The 17,217-nt window shown below is 38.1% G+C and overlaps 1 pseudogene; it reads right to left on the reverse strand.

Moving 5' to 3' along the window:
• Positions 1–17,217, reverse strand: part of LOC149188193 (uncharacterized) — a 58,905-nt pseudogene that overhangs the window by 20,232 nt on the left and 21,456 nt on the right.

Here is a 17,217-nt window from a genome sequence, read left to right on the forward strand (position 1 = left end):
AACTTGTTTTTTGGAATTTCCTAAATAATTCCCCAGCGGAGTCACCAATGATGTTATCACTCAGGTTGTCCCTTGGCTCCTTTAAGGGACACGGCCGAGGTAACCACAAACCGATCTTTGGACTGCAAGTCCTAGCCTACCTGCAATCAGAGAGGGCTCTCTCTTTCTGTTTTAACTTTGTTTTGGGTTGATTTTAGGCTAGTTATATGCTTCTTTAGGTTTTGTTCGAGTTTTGGTGGGAAGGATGGTGCTTTCAAGTAGAGAGGTAATGCATAGTATGATAAGTTTCAAACCATTGGGCATGGAGTGATGGAGTAGGACTGCTGGTGCGTTTTCTTGGTCACAAGAGGAATATGGAGCAAGATAGTTACACATGAAACAAAATTCAAGCTAAATGGAGATGGATTGGAGGTCAAGGAATGAGAGGCAATTAAGAATCTCTCTTTCAGCTTAACAGAGGGAAGGTGAATGAGATCTATATAGGAGCAGTAAAGAATCCCTAGATAACTATCAAACATGAGCGAATCAGGGGAAATATGAGCCAAAGGGAATTCATATTTATTACTAATTCAAAGGAAAACATAACGAAACAGCAAAAAATTGAGCATAGAGTGCAGTTAAACAAAGTCTAAGTTATTCATTTTTCCTGCTATTTTAGATGGTGACATATGTATGATATGAGCATATATCAATGGAAAACAGAGGTAGAAAACACTTATTGAGTCATGTTGCAGCACAAGAATTCCACATTCACTCTTCAACTGTTAAACAAACAGTAAACAATCCATCCTCCAAGCTTTTCAGCAGTCTTTGATTAAGGAAAACATCAAGTATACAGAGCGAGAATCAACCAACCAACCCTTTAAACAATGAATTAGGGTGGTTTATATAGGGAAAATATCTAAAAATATCCATTACAGAAGATCTTAAACAGATCTGAGGGAAGTGAGTTCTTTAATCTAGTCTTGTCGTGGAATTAATGCAAAAAGATATCTAATTGCTGTGTTGGGGCAGCCGCCACAAAAATGAGTCGAAATCTGTCCTGATGGTTCTGTGCTGTTCATTTAGCCATAACTATGCTTTGGGATTTGATCCCTACTCTTGAGTGGTTTTGATGTGCATTAACTATGATCTGAGATCCTTTAAATGGCTTCACCGCTTTCTTTGACTTTGTTTGGGGGCCTTTAATGTTCACCTGCTTCGATCTGATACTCTTTACCGCTTCACTGATACTCTTTAGTGTAATCGAGGCTTCGTCTTTCCTCTGATACTCTTTAACACTTAAATTGGGCTACTTTCTCTTGATATGATATGCTTGAAACTATCAAATCGCCCATTTTCTGCCCTTTCAAGGCAAGAATGGCTGCTGCAAATGATTTCCGTGGCCTCTAGAATGCTACCGGCGCTGGCTAATTTGAATAGGAATATAAATGAGGAGTTTCTGTCAAACTGCGAGTTTTCGGGCCTATTGGTAGCCAAGCGATATGAAGCTTTCCATTTTGGTCATTTTTTCTTAGCGATGCGCGATTAGCACTAAGCACTAATCACGCATCGAAAACTGCCTCAGTTTTTCATTCCGGGCTCTCTTTGCTGCAATTTTCACCCTTCGTGCCTTCTTTTGGTGATGACATCAGCAGTGGGTCCCAGTACGGCAGTGACGTGGCAGGGTGATGTGGGAGTACGGTGGGGATTAAATCAGAGATCGATAATTGGCGGGGACAGGGGGAAATGGCTTTTATATATGTGATGCAATGGGAGCGATCGCCAATTTCGGAAAGGCGATAAGGCATGCGGCTATGCGAAAATGGGAAATGTTGAGGAAATGAATGGATCGCGATGCGATATGCTTTCGGGTGCAATAGCAATATCGCGTTGGTGGATGAGAGGGGGGATATACATACAGGTACAGAAACTTGCGACTGCCGATCACGAAATCGCATCGATGAAGTGATATCGGGGAGATATAAAAGGGGGCAGGCCGATGTATGAACGTTGTGACCTCCGACAACGATATCGCGTCGGAGGAGAGGAAAGCTCATCGGAGAAGGGTTAATGCGAATGAAAAAGGCTTTTTAAAGCTTTGGAAGGGTTCTTGATGCATCGGAAGGAGTCTGATAGCATTTGAAGGGGGTTTTTGTGTTTTGGAAGGAGTCCAAACACCTTAGGAAGACAATTTTTTGAGCGAAATGAGGGTTCTTACTAAGTTTCAAGTAAACTTAGTAATTCCCAAGCATACTTATGGTTATATTTCAACTAGAGGAGGGGATATATAAATAATGGGGATTTTTACCATATATTTTTAGTATGGGAAGGGGAAAAATAAGGAGGGATTTACATAATAGAGTTAGGAGTTAATATGAATTTTGTGAAGAAAGTGCTAAGTATGTAAATATTAGGTTATTTAGGGGGGAAAATGACTCATAGAGGAAGTATGAACACTCCTTGAGTAAAGTAGATCTTTACCAAGGCAAATGGTAAGGAAAGTGATGAAACTAAGAGGTATTAAGCAGATCTTGCCCTCTTTGGGGAGGTTAGTGAATGATTTGGGGAACAGGAAGATGGGGGAGTTAGTCATGCCTCGCTTGAAGTCCTTCAAAATAAAAACTGCTTCAAACTTGTGATATGAATAGATGTGACACTTGAAAAGATGAAATGGATCACAAGCCATGATTCTGCAACCACAAAACTACCTACCCGGCCTACTCACCTAGCATTTTCTCTTCTTTTGGTTTGGGTGCACTTGAACTAGCATACCCAGCTTTTTCATTCTTTTATTCTTGTTGTCCTCCTATCTAAATCTACACTTATTTCATCCAGGGGCTCAGATTAAGCTGTTGAGCACCCTTGTTTCTCTACCTATCTATAAATCTGCCAAGATTAAGCTGTTTGGACAGATAATTATTCTCTATATTCTACATTAGGAAATTTAAACCTAAGGAGACCAAGATTAAGCTGTTCGGCCCTCCCATAACTGAAAACTCATCAAAAATGGATCAACTCATAAAAAAAAGGATCATAGAAGTGGCACTTAGACTAGCACACTTTCATGGACACTTCTTTGGCCTCTGTAGCAAATATGGAACATTGCAATGTGCAAAGTATGACATATTTGGCATGTAAAAATGTTGATCATGAAAGATGAATACATGTTGCAACAGGAGGCTAACAAGTTCTTCCATTAACAAAATGTTGTTACAATGGTTATGGTAACGCTGACTTTGGAATGTAGTTGTTACGGCCAGTGTAACAGCTCCTTCAATGATCTCCTTTTGTTGTTGCCGAATCTAAAATGAAAATCATGGGCTATCTCAACAATGAGATTTGTGCATTGTTCTAACTGTTTTAGCAACATAAACTGTAATGATAACCCTGCAGTCTTCAGGCTATTTTCGCAATGTAGACTGCAATGATAAACTGTTTCAGCAACTATCCGATTCAATGATTAACTATGAAGATAATGTAATGATATGTAAAATAAATTAGACGTATAGTAATCAGAAGAAATATTGTATACCTTTGGAAAAATGGACTAAAGTAATAACATGGACTTTAAATATGGGTTGGAAAAGGATGACATAATAGCAAAATATATGGTCAAAAAGGGACAATGTAGGGTCCTAACACTTTTCAACTTCCCAGAGGACCTTTATCCTTTTGAAATTTGTCTTCTCAGTAGTGTGCCTTCTTGCTCTCATCGTTAATCTAGCAATTTCATTATTGGATGCTCTTAACATTTCTCCCATTTCTTCATAACTGACTTTTTCTATTTGAGTAGAAAAAACTCTGTTTTTGTCACCTTCAAGTATTGGTGATGAAAGGTCTATCAACTCTTTCTAAATAGCGAAATCCTCTTCTATATTTCCTAACTCAACATTATACTCTTGTATCCTTTTAGATTGTCTGGTTAAGGGCTTTCCGGGCTTGAACACAAATGATGTAACATCATCCTCGAATTCCAGTTTCTTAGAGGATTTCATCTTCTTCGACTTTCCTTTATCAGATTCTACGATATCAATGGATTTTAAAATATCATTTAAATTACCCTTCAAACTTGGACTTTCTCCCGAGATCACTGATTTACTCTTCTCCTTAGCAATTTGAGTTCTAGTCAATCTCCTTTGTACTGGCTTGGTAGCTGACTGTTCTTGTTTCCTTTCTTTAACTTCAGCTATCTTTTCCTTTGTGGATTTAGGAGTCTCAAGAACAACCACTAATGTTTTTCTCACTTGCTCTTTCACCTACTTTCTAGCCATCATCTTAACAAATCTCTTTGCCTTGGACATTAAAAACTTGCTGGTTTCTACTGATGGAGTTTCTTTAACCTTAGGGCTAATTCATATATCTTAATTTTCCCCTCCAAAACCACATATAAACAAAAATGAAGACCATTCTCTATTGATCCTTTAAGTTCATGTAAAACTATTAGTTTAATTAGACCATGATGAAACAAGGAAGTTTCATGTCCTTGAGATTTCATTTGCACTTTATCTGCCATCTTAGCTATACTTCGATACAGGAAGAAAGGCAAATCTAAAGAAATCATACCAATAAAATGCAACAGGAGTTTAAAATGATATGAATAAACCTTATGATATCTTCCTTCACAGGTAAAATAACGTTGAATGTTGAAGAGCAAGTTGGCATAGGTGTCTTTGACGTAGTTCCTTGGAATTTCCTTGGTTAAGTCTATTTCTGCAAACTCTAGCTTTAGGAACACTTTACATGGTTCCATGTCAAATATGAAGTTTTTGAACCATACATCTTTCCCCGTACGAATCTCTAACACCAAAGCTATGATCTCTGGAGAAATTTGCAAGTTTAGGATTCCAATATTTGTGTTTGTGCTAGTGAAATGTAGTGCAAACTCCTTTGTCACTTGAGTATGTCATCTCTGCAATTTTTTACAGAACTTCCAACATCCTACTTTCTTGAAGGCTTATACAACTGATTTATCTCTGACTAAGACCTCGGTGCTTTCAAGCTCTATTCTTAAACAATGACCAGACCTGTGACTTTTCTTCTCTTCTGTCATCTTTTCTTCTGAATTCCTATAACAAACCAACCTCGCTTGAAATTCTGTTGATCAGCCTCGCTTTCTTATGGTGGTCAGCCTCGCTTTAGTTATGGATGAAAGAAACCTTGGTAAGAATTTACCATAGGTTACCATTCGAAAAACAATCTGTTTGAGGGTTTGCATGCAAACTGTAAAAAGAAACTAGCCAACCCTTTTTGAATTTGAAATTTCTTATCATGATGACCCCTAAATTCGAAATGATGAGTTTTGGATGGTGGCATGTTTAAGAACTAACTCCTAGCTGACACCTAATAATGAAAATTTAATGGAACCTTAATGTATTGATGTTTTGACAATACTGCCTATGAATCCGCACTTTTGTAGCATGCAGGGAAAAGTGGTACGAAAGTAGCAGCGCTTTTGTAGTGCAAAATAGACATTTTACACTGTTTGCACTATGAAAACGTGGTTTTGGGGCTAATTCCAAAAATTTTCAAAATGGTTTAAGATATGAGTTTCTAAATAGAATGTCAGACTTATGAGAGATGGAATAAGGTTGCTAGACTTTATTTGGATATGAAAAATGAGACCTTTGAGACTCTTAACCTATCACCTACCCATTAAAACATAGGATGACTTGAAACTTATCTAAGACCATGACTAGGAACAATGTAAATTCTTATTTTGGTGATAACATTGGCTCTACTTGGGATAGTACCCCCATGGCACACTAAGAAATCGTAGCTCCAGTGCTATCCATTTTTTTTGGTAAAACAAAAATACTTTTATTTGATTTGACAAGCATCTTCTTCAAGCTATTGGGCCTTCAACTCAAGCTTAAGCTCTATGTTTTAGCGTGTCATTATTAGCAATAAAACTGACAAGGATGGAATATATACAATGTCATGAGTGTTTGATAAAACTTCAGCAAGTATAATGCTTTAGGAACCTGCCATTGACAAGCCCTCTAGCATATGATCCTCCATCAATTTCCTGCAATATATAAGTGTTGGTCCCATGAAAACCAGCAATCTTAAAAGGACTCTTCCATAAATTCTCAAACTTACCATCCTTGCCCTTTTCCTCAATTTTGGCCTCCCATTTCAACACTTTGTCTTGTATTTGGAAACTGTCTTCTTTAATCTTCCTATCAAATGTATTTTTAATTCTGTTTTGAGCATGCTGATGGTTGTTGTAGACGTCATTCCTCTTTTGCTGCAAAGCTATCAGCTGGTTAATCCTCCCCTAAGTGGCATTTGGTTCTTCTTCAAGTCCTTGAATTAATTTCATAACCAGTACCCCGAGTGATGTCGGAAAAATAGCTTCAGCACCATAAACTAATTAATATGGTGAAGTCCCAATTGTCTCTTTGTACATATCCTATCAACCCATAAGGCATACTTCAGCTTTAAGTGCCAAGAATTATTGTTCTCATGTAATACCTTTTTGATGATTCTTACAATGATCTTATTTGATGATTCAGCAAGACCATTTCCTTGCGGCTAGTATGTTGTAGAGTGTCCAAGAGTGATGTGATATTGATGACAAAAATTGATCATTTTCTTAGACTTAAATGCTTGAGCATTATCTATTATAATCTTCATGGGGCAACCAAATCGATACAATATATTATTCTCTATAAAAGAAATAATTACATAATCATTAGCTTGCCTTGTTGGGATCGCCTCTATACATTTTGTGAAGTAGTCCGTTGTTGTAAGCATCCAGCAATTCTGTCCTGATGATGATGGATGTATCTCTCCAATAAAGTCTAACCCCCACTGCTGAAAAGGAACTTCCACATAGATAGGAACCAATGGAAAAGGTACAAGTTTTCTTCTTCCTTCAAAAATTTGGCATTCATGACATGCAACAATTCTTTTGTAAATGTCTTTAAACATTGTTGGCCAAAAATATCTCTGATATTTCTGCATTTAGATTTATGTCAAGACAATCCAAGTATGACTGAGTCATTAAATTCACCAACCCTTGTCCCTTCACTAATTTGGTTGGTTTGATGTCTATATCATACTCCAACAATTTTGCAATCCATTTTCCCCTCTTACCATCAGGATCTGCTTGAGTTAGAATATGTTTCACCACAGTACTTGGAACATATGCCACAATCTAAGAATGCAGAATGTAAATTCTGAAATCTTTAATACCTTTTACCAAAGCATAACCATGTTTTTCTAGAATATTATACTTCAACTTAGCATTAGCTAATGTTCTACTAAAGAAAGAGATAGTATGTTCAATACCTTGCTTTCCCTTTTGAAGCAAAACTCCAGCAATTGTATTTTCATAAGCAAATGTAAAAATTAGAAAATCTTTGGAGAAATCTAGACTGATGAGTACTGATGCTTTCGTGAGTGCCTTCTTAATTTGCTCAAAAGAATTCTTTGCTTCAGCTATCCATTTAATATCAACTCCTTTCTTTAACATCCTTGTTATATCTTTAACAATCTCAACAAAATTAGGAATGAAGCACCTAACAAAATTCACTTTCCCAAGAAATGATTGAATCTCTTTCCTACTTCTTGGCAAATCTACTTTTTGAATTGCATTAACTCTATTAGGATCAATCCTAATTCCATCTTCATAAATAATATGAGCAAGTAATTTTCCTGTAGTTAAAGCAAAGACACTTTTAGTAGGATTAAGAGTGATACCAAACCTTCTACATTTCAGTAGAATTTTTTCTAGGTGTTTCAGATGATTTTCCTCTTTCTTTGAAAAGATTGTTATATCACCGAGATAAACAACCACCATCTTGTCCTTTTCTATAGAAAAAGCAATGTCCATTGCTCTTTGAAAAGTTGCATCCGCATTCATGAGACAAAAAGGGATCTTGGCGTACATGAATGTGCCCCATGGTGTCGTGAAGGTTGTTTTCTCTTGATCATCTGGATGCACAAGAATATGATTGTAACCTGAGAAACCATCAAGCATAGACATTCTTTGTGAACCAACAATAATTTGTAGAATTGAATCCATCTTGGGAAGAGGATAGTTGTCCTTTAGTGAAGCCTTATTCAAATTCTTGAAATCAATACAAATTCTGATTTCTTCGCTCTTCTTTCTAACCAGTACCAAATTTGCAAGCCAATTTGAGAATCTGATTGGGACAATGATTTTAGCATAAAAAATCTTCTTAATCTCCTTTTCAATCAATGACATGAGAAGGGGATTAATTCTCCTCAACTTCTGTTTGAAGGGTTTCTCATTTTCTTTAATAGAAATAGCATGTTGAATAACAGAAGGATCATATTGTTTTAAATCAGCATAACTCCAAGCAAAAACATCAACAAGCCTCTTCATCATTTCAATAAATTTGAATTTCATATCAACTGAAAGAAACTTTGAAATTTTGATCATTTTAGGTAAAGTTGATGTACCCAGATTGCAGCTTTCTACTTCCTCTTCATCAGCTTGTATCTTTGGTGATTTGAAAACATCACTGTGATCAAAAAACTTCTCAAGAGGAATAAGACCCTTTTGTATTGAATTATTCTTTAATTGCAAGACTTCAAAATTTTCTTTAGACTCAACAAGCATGTTTTGTTGAACTACTTGAGTACTTTCAAATTCTTCTTTCTGTTAGTGTCAGTCATGATGCCCTCCATCAGTGATCAAAAAACTCTTTGCATCTGCATAAGTAGGTGTCTCATCAATGTCAGTTTTGCATCCCATTAGGCATGCCATAAAACTGATGGAGGAGCTGGTCCTTGTTCCCTTCTTGGCTTTGGTGGATCAGGTCATATCAGTTAATGAGCTTGTGTCACACTTGTTTTGTTTTGTCTTGAAGTCCAAAGTCTTAGGTCTAGGGTTTCAGTCAAATGTCATTGCAATATCATGAGTCAGAGGTCCATGAGTCCCCAGCAAGCTAGAAGGAGGTATGTAAATATGTTTCATTGATATTTTTCATCATGTACAGTTTATTTATACCTTGGATTTAAAAACTCTGTTTTTAAACCCAAGGTCGTGTCAATTTTGTAAAGCAATAAGGAAATTTCAAAAATTCTTCAAAATGCCGGCAATAACCCTGGTCTCCTCGCCAGAGTCCATCAGATGGTCTACCTGCAAAAAGAACGGAGCTAAAGCACCCAAAAAGTCAAATTCAGAACAAAAGAAAACTCAAAACAGTGTTAAAAGAAAGTGTCAAGGCAAAAGTGGGTTTGGTAAGTAAATTTTTTCAAATTGAGCTTATAAAGAGTCAAATTCCCTCTCAATACCCTCATTGTGCATCCAAAGAGCTTGCAAGAAGAAGTGATAGGGCGAAGAGGCGAAAGGAGGCAAAGTGCAGAGAAATTGAATCAGTTTCAGGTGCGCGACCCGTCAGAGGTTGTGCGCGACCTGTTGGGCAGTGCGCGACCCGTCAGGTGCCTCCCAGCAGCGTTAATTTGTAACGAGCGTGACCCGTCGGGCTGTGCCGACCCGTTGGGTGCCCTGCGCGACCCGTCAAGCTATTGACACCAAAACCGCCCCAAATTTTGTCCAATCGCCCTCTAAGTTGCAAAATTGACCGAGGTAGGGTCTATACACTTGATGAATTGATGAATGGTGAATGATGAGCTTTCATTTATATGTTTTTATCACTAAGAATGCAAAGAAAATCGATTTTTGTGATTGCTTGTCAATGTAGGCATAATGCTAGGGTTTGGTGTTTTTTTTCAAGGTTTTAATTCCCATTTATGTTCCCTCCATGTTTCCCCATTGATTTCACAATTGTCATCATATGTCTCTATCTTATCTTATTTGCAAAGAATATGAAATTTTCCTCCTTCCAAGTATCAAACCCTATCCCTCCCTAAACACATTCCCAAAACCCTAATACCCTCCATTGTGATATAAAAACACACACAACAAAAAGAACAAAATGTTATGAAAGAAAAACAAAATGATTATGCAAAAAAGAAAGCAATATGATGATAAAATGCCAAAACAAGAAATAAAGAAAATGTGGCTGTGTATATAAACAAAAGCAAAGGAAATATTGCTATGTATATTTGATCAAAAGTAATGTTGCTGTGGTCCTAAAAAGCAAAAACCATGTTTTCCCTTCTATCCCCTAATATCCTTGTCAATGAAGCCCTTTTCCCCTAGCATCAAATGTACATGAGCCCCTTTGAAAAAACAGAGTGTGCCTTATGATGTACATTGAAAGGCAAAAATCAAATGAGCAAGTTATCTATGCTGTTCCATCCCCCTGTTGAGCATACATGTCATTTCCCTTGGTTATTATTATCCATGTTTCCCTAATAAAAACATTTCTTTGCAAATGATTTCTCGCTGATTAAGATGAGATTATATGTTTGACAGTTTGTGAATTGTCCCTTGAAAATTCCCTGTTTTCATATGTTTCCCTTTCCTTATTAAAAAATCCTCTCCCCTAACATTTCCTTCATGATTTTTTCCCCTTGAAAACAGCATACAACTCAGCATTTTTGCAGGCAAGGGCAGCAGTTTACTTTGTTTATTTTCTCCACTTTGCTCAAAAGCACCATGTCAACCACCGAGACCTATGAGCAAGGTGATGACCAGTCTTCTTCTACAGAGGTTGAGGTACAGTGGAGGCCTTGTAGGGGGGGCAGAGGTGGTCATCATAAGAGAGAGGATCCCACCTCATTGGCAGAATTGCAGGCCTGTCCTTTGGCAGTGAATTGCTTTCGGTATATGTCATGTTTTCATTTTTGCGAGAGGCTTGCTCAGATCCAGCACCACAGGGAGTTGGCCCGCTTATTTGTTTTGCACCTTCATGATGGGCAGGTCACTCTGGTAGGAGTGAACTTTGTGTTGTCTCCGGAAGTGATTTCAGAGGCTACCGGGATACCAAATGTGGGTGAGGTGTGGCCCAAGCGCAAAGTGTTGGATTTTGTTCATTTTGAGCCATATGTCATGCCAGCCTTCATGAGACACTTGTCGGGGGTCTTTCCTTTCAGATTTCTCTGGAGGGAGTATGCTCTGATCTTGAAACTCATCATGCATTACTTTACATGTGAGGGCAGGTTTTCACAGGTGTACTCTTATCACATCCGCCTGTTGATGCACTTTACCCGAGTGAGGATGATGAACATCCCGATTTTCTTCTTCCAGAATATTCAGAGGATGGTGCCTATGTTACAGAGGAAGACCCCAGCCCAGCAGTTTAGGAGTTTATGTCACTATGGTCTCATCCAGCTCATTGTTTGCCATCAGTTGAGTCAGCAGGGCATTCCATGGGAAGAGTTCATTTCCCATGAGTTCTTCACAGCGCCACCATAGCCACAGCCGGAGCCAGAGGTCATTTATGAGGAGGGAGGTCCATCTTACCAGCCCGAGATCACTGTTCCGAGACATGTTGCTTCCTCACCTCAGGTCACCTACCAGAGAGGCCACAAGGCCTTGTTTGCAGCAGCTCGACGAGTACTTTCTCCACAGCAGGTGGAAGGGGTCTCGTCATCATCTTTAGGGCAGCGAGTGTTATCTCCACACCAGGTGGAAGGGGCCTCGTATTCTTCATCAGCAGAGGCAGTGCGGGAGGGCAAGCAGCCCATTGTTGAGGATGAGAGAGTCGGTGATGCACATAATGATTTCATTGACCTTGATGCCCGCTCTCCTTCTTCAGATTTTTATGAGATTATCAGATAGAGAGAGGAGGAGAACCTCGGGTTGCAGCAAAAGCTCCAAATGGCTCAATGGACCATCACTTATCTGGAGCAGCGCAACAAACAATTAGAAGAGGAAAAAGAACTTGATGAGCTATGGAGGATCCGCAGTGATCGAACTTTGAACCGTAGGAGGCCCGGTGACCCATTGCCTGCTGACCGGGAGTCTTTGCTCATTCAGGAGAATGCTCGCTTGGGGAGGCTGTTGGAGAAGGCCAACCAGGACAAGAGGCTGCTAAGGAACATGAGGAATCATTATTGGGCGAGGATGCATGTTTGCAAGGCGAAGATGAAAATGTTCCAAAGAAGGTTGTCCGAGGCCCGCAAGAGGAAGAAGAAGACCAACCCACTCCGTATCTTCGTCGAGGCTTCTCTCACTCACCATGATACTCATTAGCCTCTTCCTAGCAGCTAGCACAAGAAATTTTGAAAGTTTTGAGGCATTTTTGGCATTTTTGGGAAATTGACAGGTTTTGGCCTTTTAACGGGTCTCACCCCGCGCGCGACCCTACATGGGGGCAACTCAGAACGGGGAAAACTCAGCATTTTTCGAATTTTCATGCAAAGTTACACCTACCTGTGGATGGACTTCAGTTTTTATGGAGATTTGGGCCTCCAAAAGGTCAAAATACATGCAAATTTTGACTTTCTACCCCTATTTTGAGTTGCAGAAAGCTGTCTTGGGAGAATTGAGTTTTGAGGGGTCAAATCAACTCCAAATTCAAAAATTCCGGTGCGGTTGGAAAGTAGACTCGCAGACCTTTCCAATGAGCTATCTTGTACCTGATTTGGACAGCGGGAAGGCCCCCAAACAGGCCTCGCAATGTGAGCGACCCATCAGGCACATGTGCGCGACCCGTCAGGGAATTTTGCCTGTTTTGACCAGTTCGGCCAGAAAAACACTGTTTTCACTTGGTTTAATGTTTTGGACATGTAAATGATGGATTTTTGTGTAATTTTCATGGCTCTATGATGCTTTTACTCTCCTTGATCACTTCTAGAAGATTCTTGAATGTAAATGGTAAAAATTTAATGCATGGATAGGTTTCCTAAGTTTTAGAGGCAAGTTGTTTTGACTGCCTATTATCTAGTGCTCAGTTTAGAATTAGTTGAAACAACTCCTAGGAAGCTGAGCTCGACCCCTAGAGGTGGGGAAAGGAGTTAGATCATCTATATTATGCCTTCTCTTGCTCATTTTCATGGTTGGACTCTTGAGGGAGGAACTATCATTGTATATTTTGCTTGTATCTCTGCAATTTTTGGCTAAGGAAGACCAGGGTTTTGCAGACATCATTGGGATTCTTGTGGACTCTTGTGTTGATGGTGTGTTCTCTTATTGTAATTTTAAGTGTGTTTATGTGTTCCATCTCTTTCTTTACTGCAGCTTATTAAACAAATGAAGTGATAAAGTTTGAATTCATGCTTGCCATGCTCAGCTTTCAAATTTGTTTAATGTTTATGTTTTCCACTGTCTAGAGAGGATTCAAAGTCATTGTTTTCCCTCTTTAGCTTCTCTTTTTTCTTCCTTGATCATCCATCTCAGCTAAAGGCATCAGCACAAACTCCTACCTTGCCCCAAAGACCCACCTGCAAAACCTGAGCTCAATCCCCGCACCCTGAATTGCACTCCCTCCAATTGCCACCAAAAACCCCAAAAACTTTAAATCAACCCTCCTTATCAGTTTACTAGCCTAATATCAGTGTTTCTAATTGGTCAGCTCATCCTATTGAAAAATCCACCGAGTTTGACTGGAGAGAGCCTTCTCCTGCCTCGTAGGGCTAGCTACGAGGCTGAATGGTTTGATGTAGCCTTGAGGTTTGCCTTTTCAGCCTGAGGTGAAATTTCAAGTGCTAACACTTTCAACTCAATAAAATTCTTTACTTGTTGATCATCTTCAAAAACTTGCCAATTGGTGACATTGTCTTGTATAGCTAGTCTATGATGAACTTCAATCTCATATTTCTCAGAAGAATGAATAGGAATGACAAAAAGACTCGCTGAAACAACAAGAGAATCAGCAATGGAATTTTGGTCTCTAGTTTTGACAATGAAAGAATGGGCTTGAAAATTCTCCAACATGTCTAAAACTAGATTCCCGTATGTTGTCATTCATACATCCTTTGTTTGATAAACACGTTCAACTTGTCTAATAACCGATTCAGAATCTCCAAAAATAGAAATATTTCGAGCCTTCATCCTTATCAAAACATCTAGACCCAAAATCAAAGATTCATATTCAGCCATGTTGTTTGTGCAATCAAAATTCAGTTTGTAAGAGTAAAACTTACTCTCATCACTTCGAATTGTAATCCAAATTCCTGCTCATGCCCCTTCCTTTCCTGCTAATCCATCAAAGTACAATGACCACCATCCCTCCATCTCTTTGTTATTTACTTGCTGATTTTCTACTTTCATTTCTTCCACACCACTATCAACTTACTCATTCAAAAATTATGGCAGATCCAAAGTCAGTATCAAATGCATAAATAGGAAAATTCTAAGGTTTATCTTTGCTTCTTACCATATAATCCATTCTAGTCTCCTGATACAATCTTCTTTGTTCACCAAAAACAAGAATTGTGGCATAAGTAAGGTCCATCTGCATTGTGCCTTTAATTTTTGTTGCCCATGATCTTGATAGTAACATCCTAAACATTGGCGGAATATCAGCCACAACAATGTCCATAACAATTGTCTTTGTTGGGATTTGTGTTAGACCAACAACAACATCTTTAATTAAACCAATACATTGAACTCTTTTTGAGTCAAAAGAGTATAAATCCTTATATGGTCTTGTTAGCTGTAACCCTATCCATTCCATAATTACTTTGGGAATGAGATTATGAGAAGCCAGTGAATCCAACATAGCATTATGTAAATTCATATCATGAATACTAATGCTTACATAGAAAGGAGGAAACTCTTCATTTTGATAATCTTCTAACCTTGGACCCAAATATATAGTAGGATTATCTTCTTGGACATTTAAAATATGAGGAGCTTCTGGTTGTGAATTCAACATCTCAACAATCTTGGTTCTATATTTATTTACCTTGAGAATCTCACTAAAAGGGGCTAATATTTTAATCTTTGAAATTTCATTCTCAAGGTTGAAAATAGAAACAGATTTTTCAGCTTCTTTGATAGGAGGAGGAAGTTGAGTGTCCTTTTTACCAAGTGGAGTGTCTTTCTTACCTTCAACAATATTTGGGATATCATTTTTAACCTCAGAAACCTTTGGAGCATCTTTCTTAGGCTGTGCTTTGTTTGCAATAATCGACACATTTCTGTTTCTAAGATCATATTGTTTTGGCATTTCAAACATGGCATGTTGATACCCTTTAAAATAATTTGAAGGTTCTTCTCCTTGATTGACCAAATCTGACTCATCATGCTCTTCTTTAGTCAATAAAATTCCTAACATATCTTCATCAAGACAATGGATAAATTCATCAATAATTTTAGGATCATCTTCTTCATCAGCCAAATTCTACTAAAAAGAAGGTCTTATTGGAGGATTAGGCTGCTGGTTTCTATTTTCTCTTGGTCGTTGTTGGTTTTGAGGTCTCCTAAATTGAGGATTTCTAAATTGAGGTTCTTGTTGCAAATGAGGAGCAGAAGTGTTTCCAAGAGCTAGCCTATCCATCAACTTCTCCATGGTTTTCATCATTGAGTCTAATTCATCTTCAGAAGTTGAAGAGCAAGGTTTATTTTCTTCTTTCAATTTAGGTTTCCCCATTTTTGACATTTTAGCAGCTATCATGTTTACCTCTACCTTTACTGCATCACTCTACATTTCTGCAAGTGTAGGTGATTCACTTTCTCTCAACAAGAGAGAAAAGTCATAACCAAATGCTTCAACATATCTCATTTGTGCTAAGGCTTCCGAAGGTTTCAAATGAGCTTGAATTGAGTTAAACACTTTATTAAATCTTTTTGAAAAAATTTGAATAGTTTCATCAGATGCCCTTCTAAGGCTGTTATATTCACTAAGTGCTTGAATTGGATTAGTTTTTTTCCCCATTTCCTTAGAAAACTATCTTCAAACTCAACCCAATTTTGAATGCTTCTCAGTGTAAGAGCTTTAAACCATTTTCTAACTTCACCAATAAACCTCTGTGCAAATAGTCCTAACTTCACATCCTCATCATTGACTTCTTCTCTATCAACAAAATCATTAAATCTATCTATATGTTCTTCTGCTATAATTTCTTTATTACTACACCAGGTAGGGATCCTAGCAGCATATTTACTAGGAAGGTTATGCAAAAACAACAGGGAGCATAAGTGGAGAATACCTAGCAGGTGCAGCCATGATTAAAGGAGGAACAGTAGTTACAGGAACAATAGGAACAGAAGATGAAGAACTGATATGAGGAGGACTACCTGGGTTTTGTAAGCCACTAGGAATGGAAGAAACAAAAGCTAAAGAATTGATATGAGGAGGACTACTTGGCTTCTGTAAGCCACTAACAAATGAACTCTAGTTTGGAAGGGGTAAACCAGCTCTTGATTTCAGCGCGACTTTGAAAGGGTCAAGTTCTTTCAATTTATCTAGAGACTCCTTTTCTAACAATAGCTCAAAGGTAACAATTTCCCAAAACTCTTCTTTGTCTTCTTGGGTTATTAGGGCTGAAGTGTCAATTCCTCTCTTTTGTAGGTCTAAGATAATATCAACAAGTTCCTTTTCATTTTCTGATCTAAACAACACTTCATGAATTTTATCATCAACTTTTTTGTCTTCAGGACTTCTTGAGAATTCAGAGAGCAAAGATTTCGAATAAGATGGAGTACCTGATATTTCTGAAAATCTTTGACTGACTCTTGAAACAATGTTTGGATTGTCTCCAATGGTAGGTGGATTGGGATCAAGATTGCTCCATGTGTATCTCCTTCTCAAAGCCACCTTTAAATATTTGAAAATATATGGAGTCACCAAGGTATATTGTAGCCTCGAAAAGCTCTTTGAGCTCCTGCGACCTTCAGAAGTTCAACTTCTTGATTTTGGGAATGAGTAATCTTCAGGCTCATGGCAGACACACCAAAATGTTATCACAAAATTTGACCCTGATAGGCTGTTGATCAAGTAGACTCTGAGTAACTCTTTCAAACCAATCTTTTGGTTGAGGCTTGGCCTCCTCAACTTGAGAGGGCTCTCTCAATAGGTTTATGATTTTTTATTAATGATTAGATGGTTAACTCTAGGAATAAAAATGGACAAATGTATAACTGGTTGACTGGTTGAATCAAAGATTAGCAAACATCTATTGGGCTATGGAGTCAAGATAGTCTTCAACAAAACAACATGATCAACAAAACATGGAAGTCAAGGCACTTGGAGTTTAGGTCTATAAGTAAAACAGTAACACAATGAATCAACATAGTTTACAAGCATGTGGAGGAAGTTAAAGAATTTTCCAATGAATTCTAAGTATCACAAACTCATACCACTATAAATAAGTAATTGAAAAAGGCCATAAGAACATCAAACACAAAAACCCTTTGTGAATATTGAGTAGTCAAACTGATCTCTGTATTAAGTTTGAAAAACCACA

This window comes from Pinus tabuliformis, chromosome 3_1, assembly GCF_031772625.1.
Source record: "Pinus tabuliformis cultivar Carrire ecotype Pingquan chromosome 3_1, CPIR1, whole genome shotgun sequence".
NCBI classification, from domain to species: Eukaryota; Viridiplantae; Streptophyta; class Pinopsida; order Pinales; family Pinaceae; genus Pinus; species Pinus tabuliformis.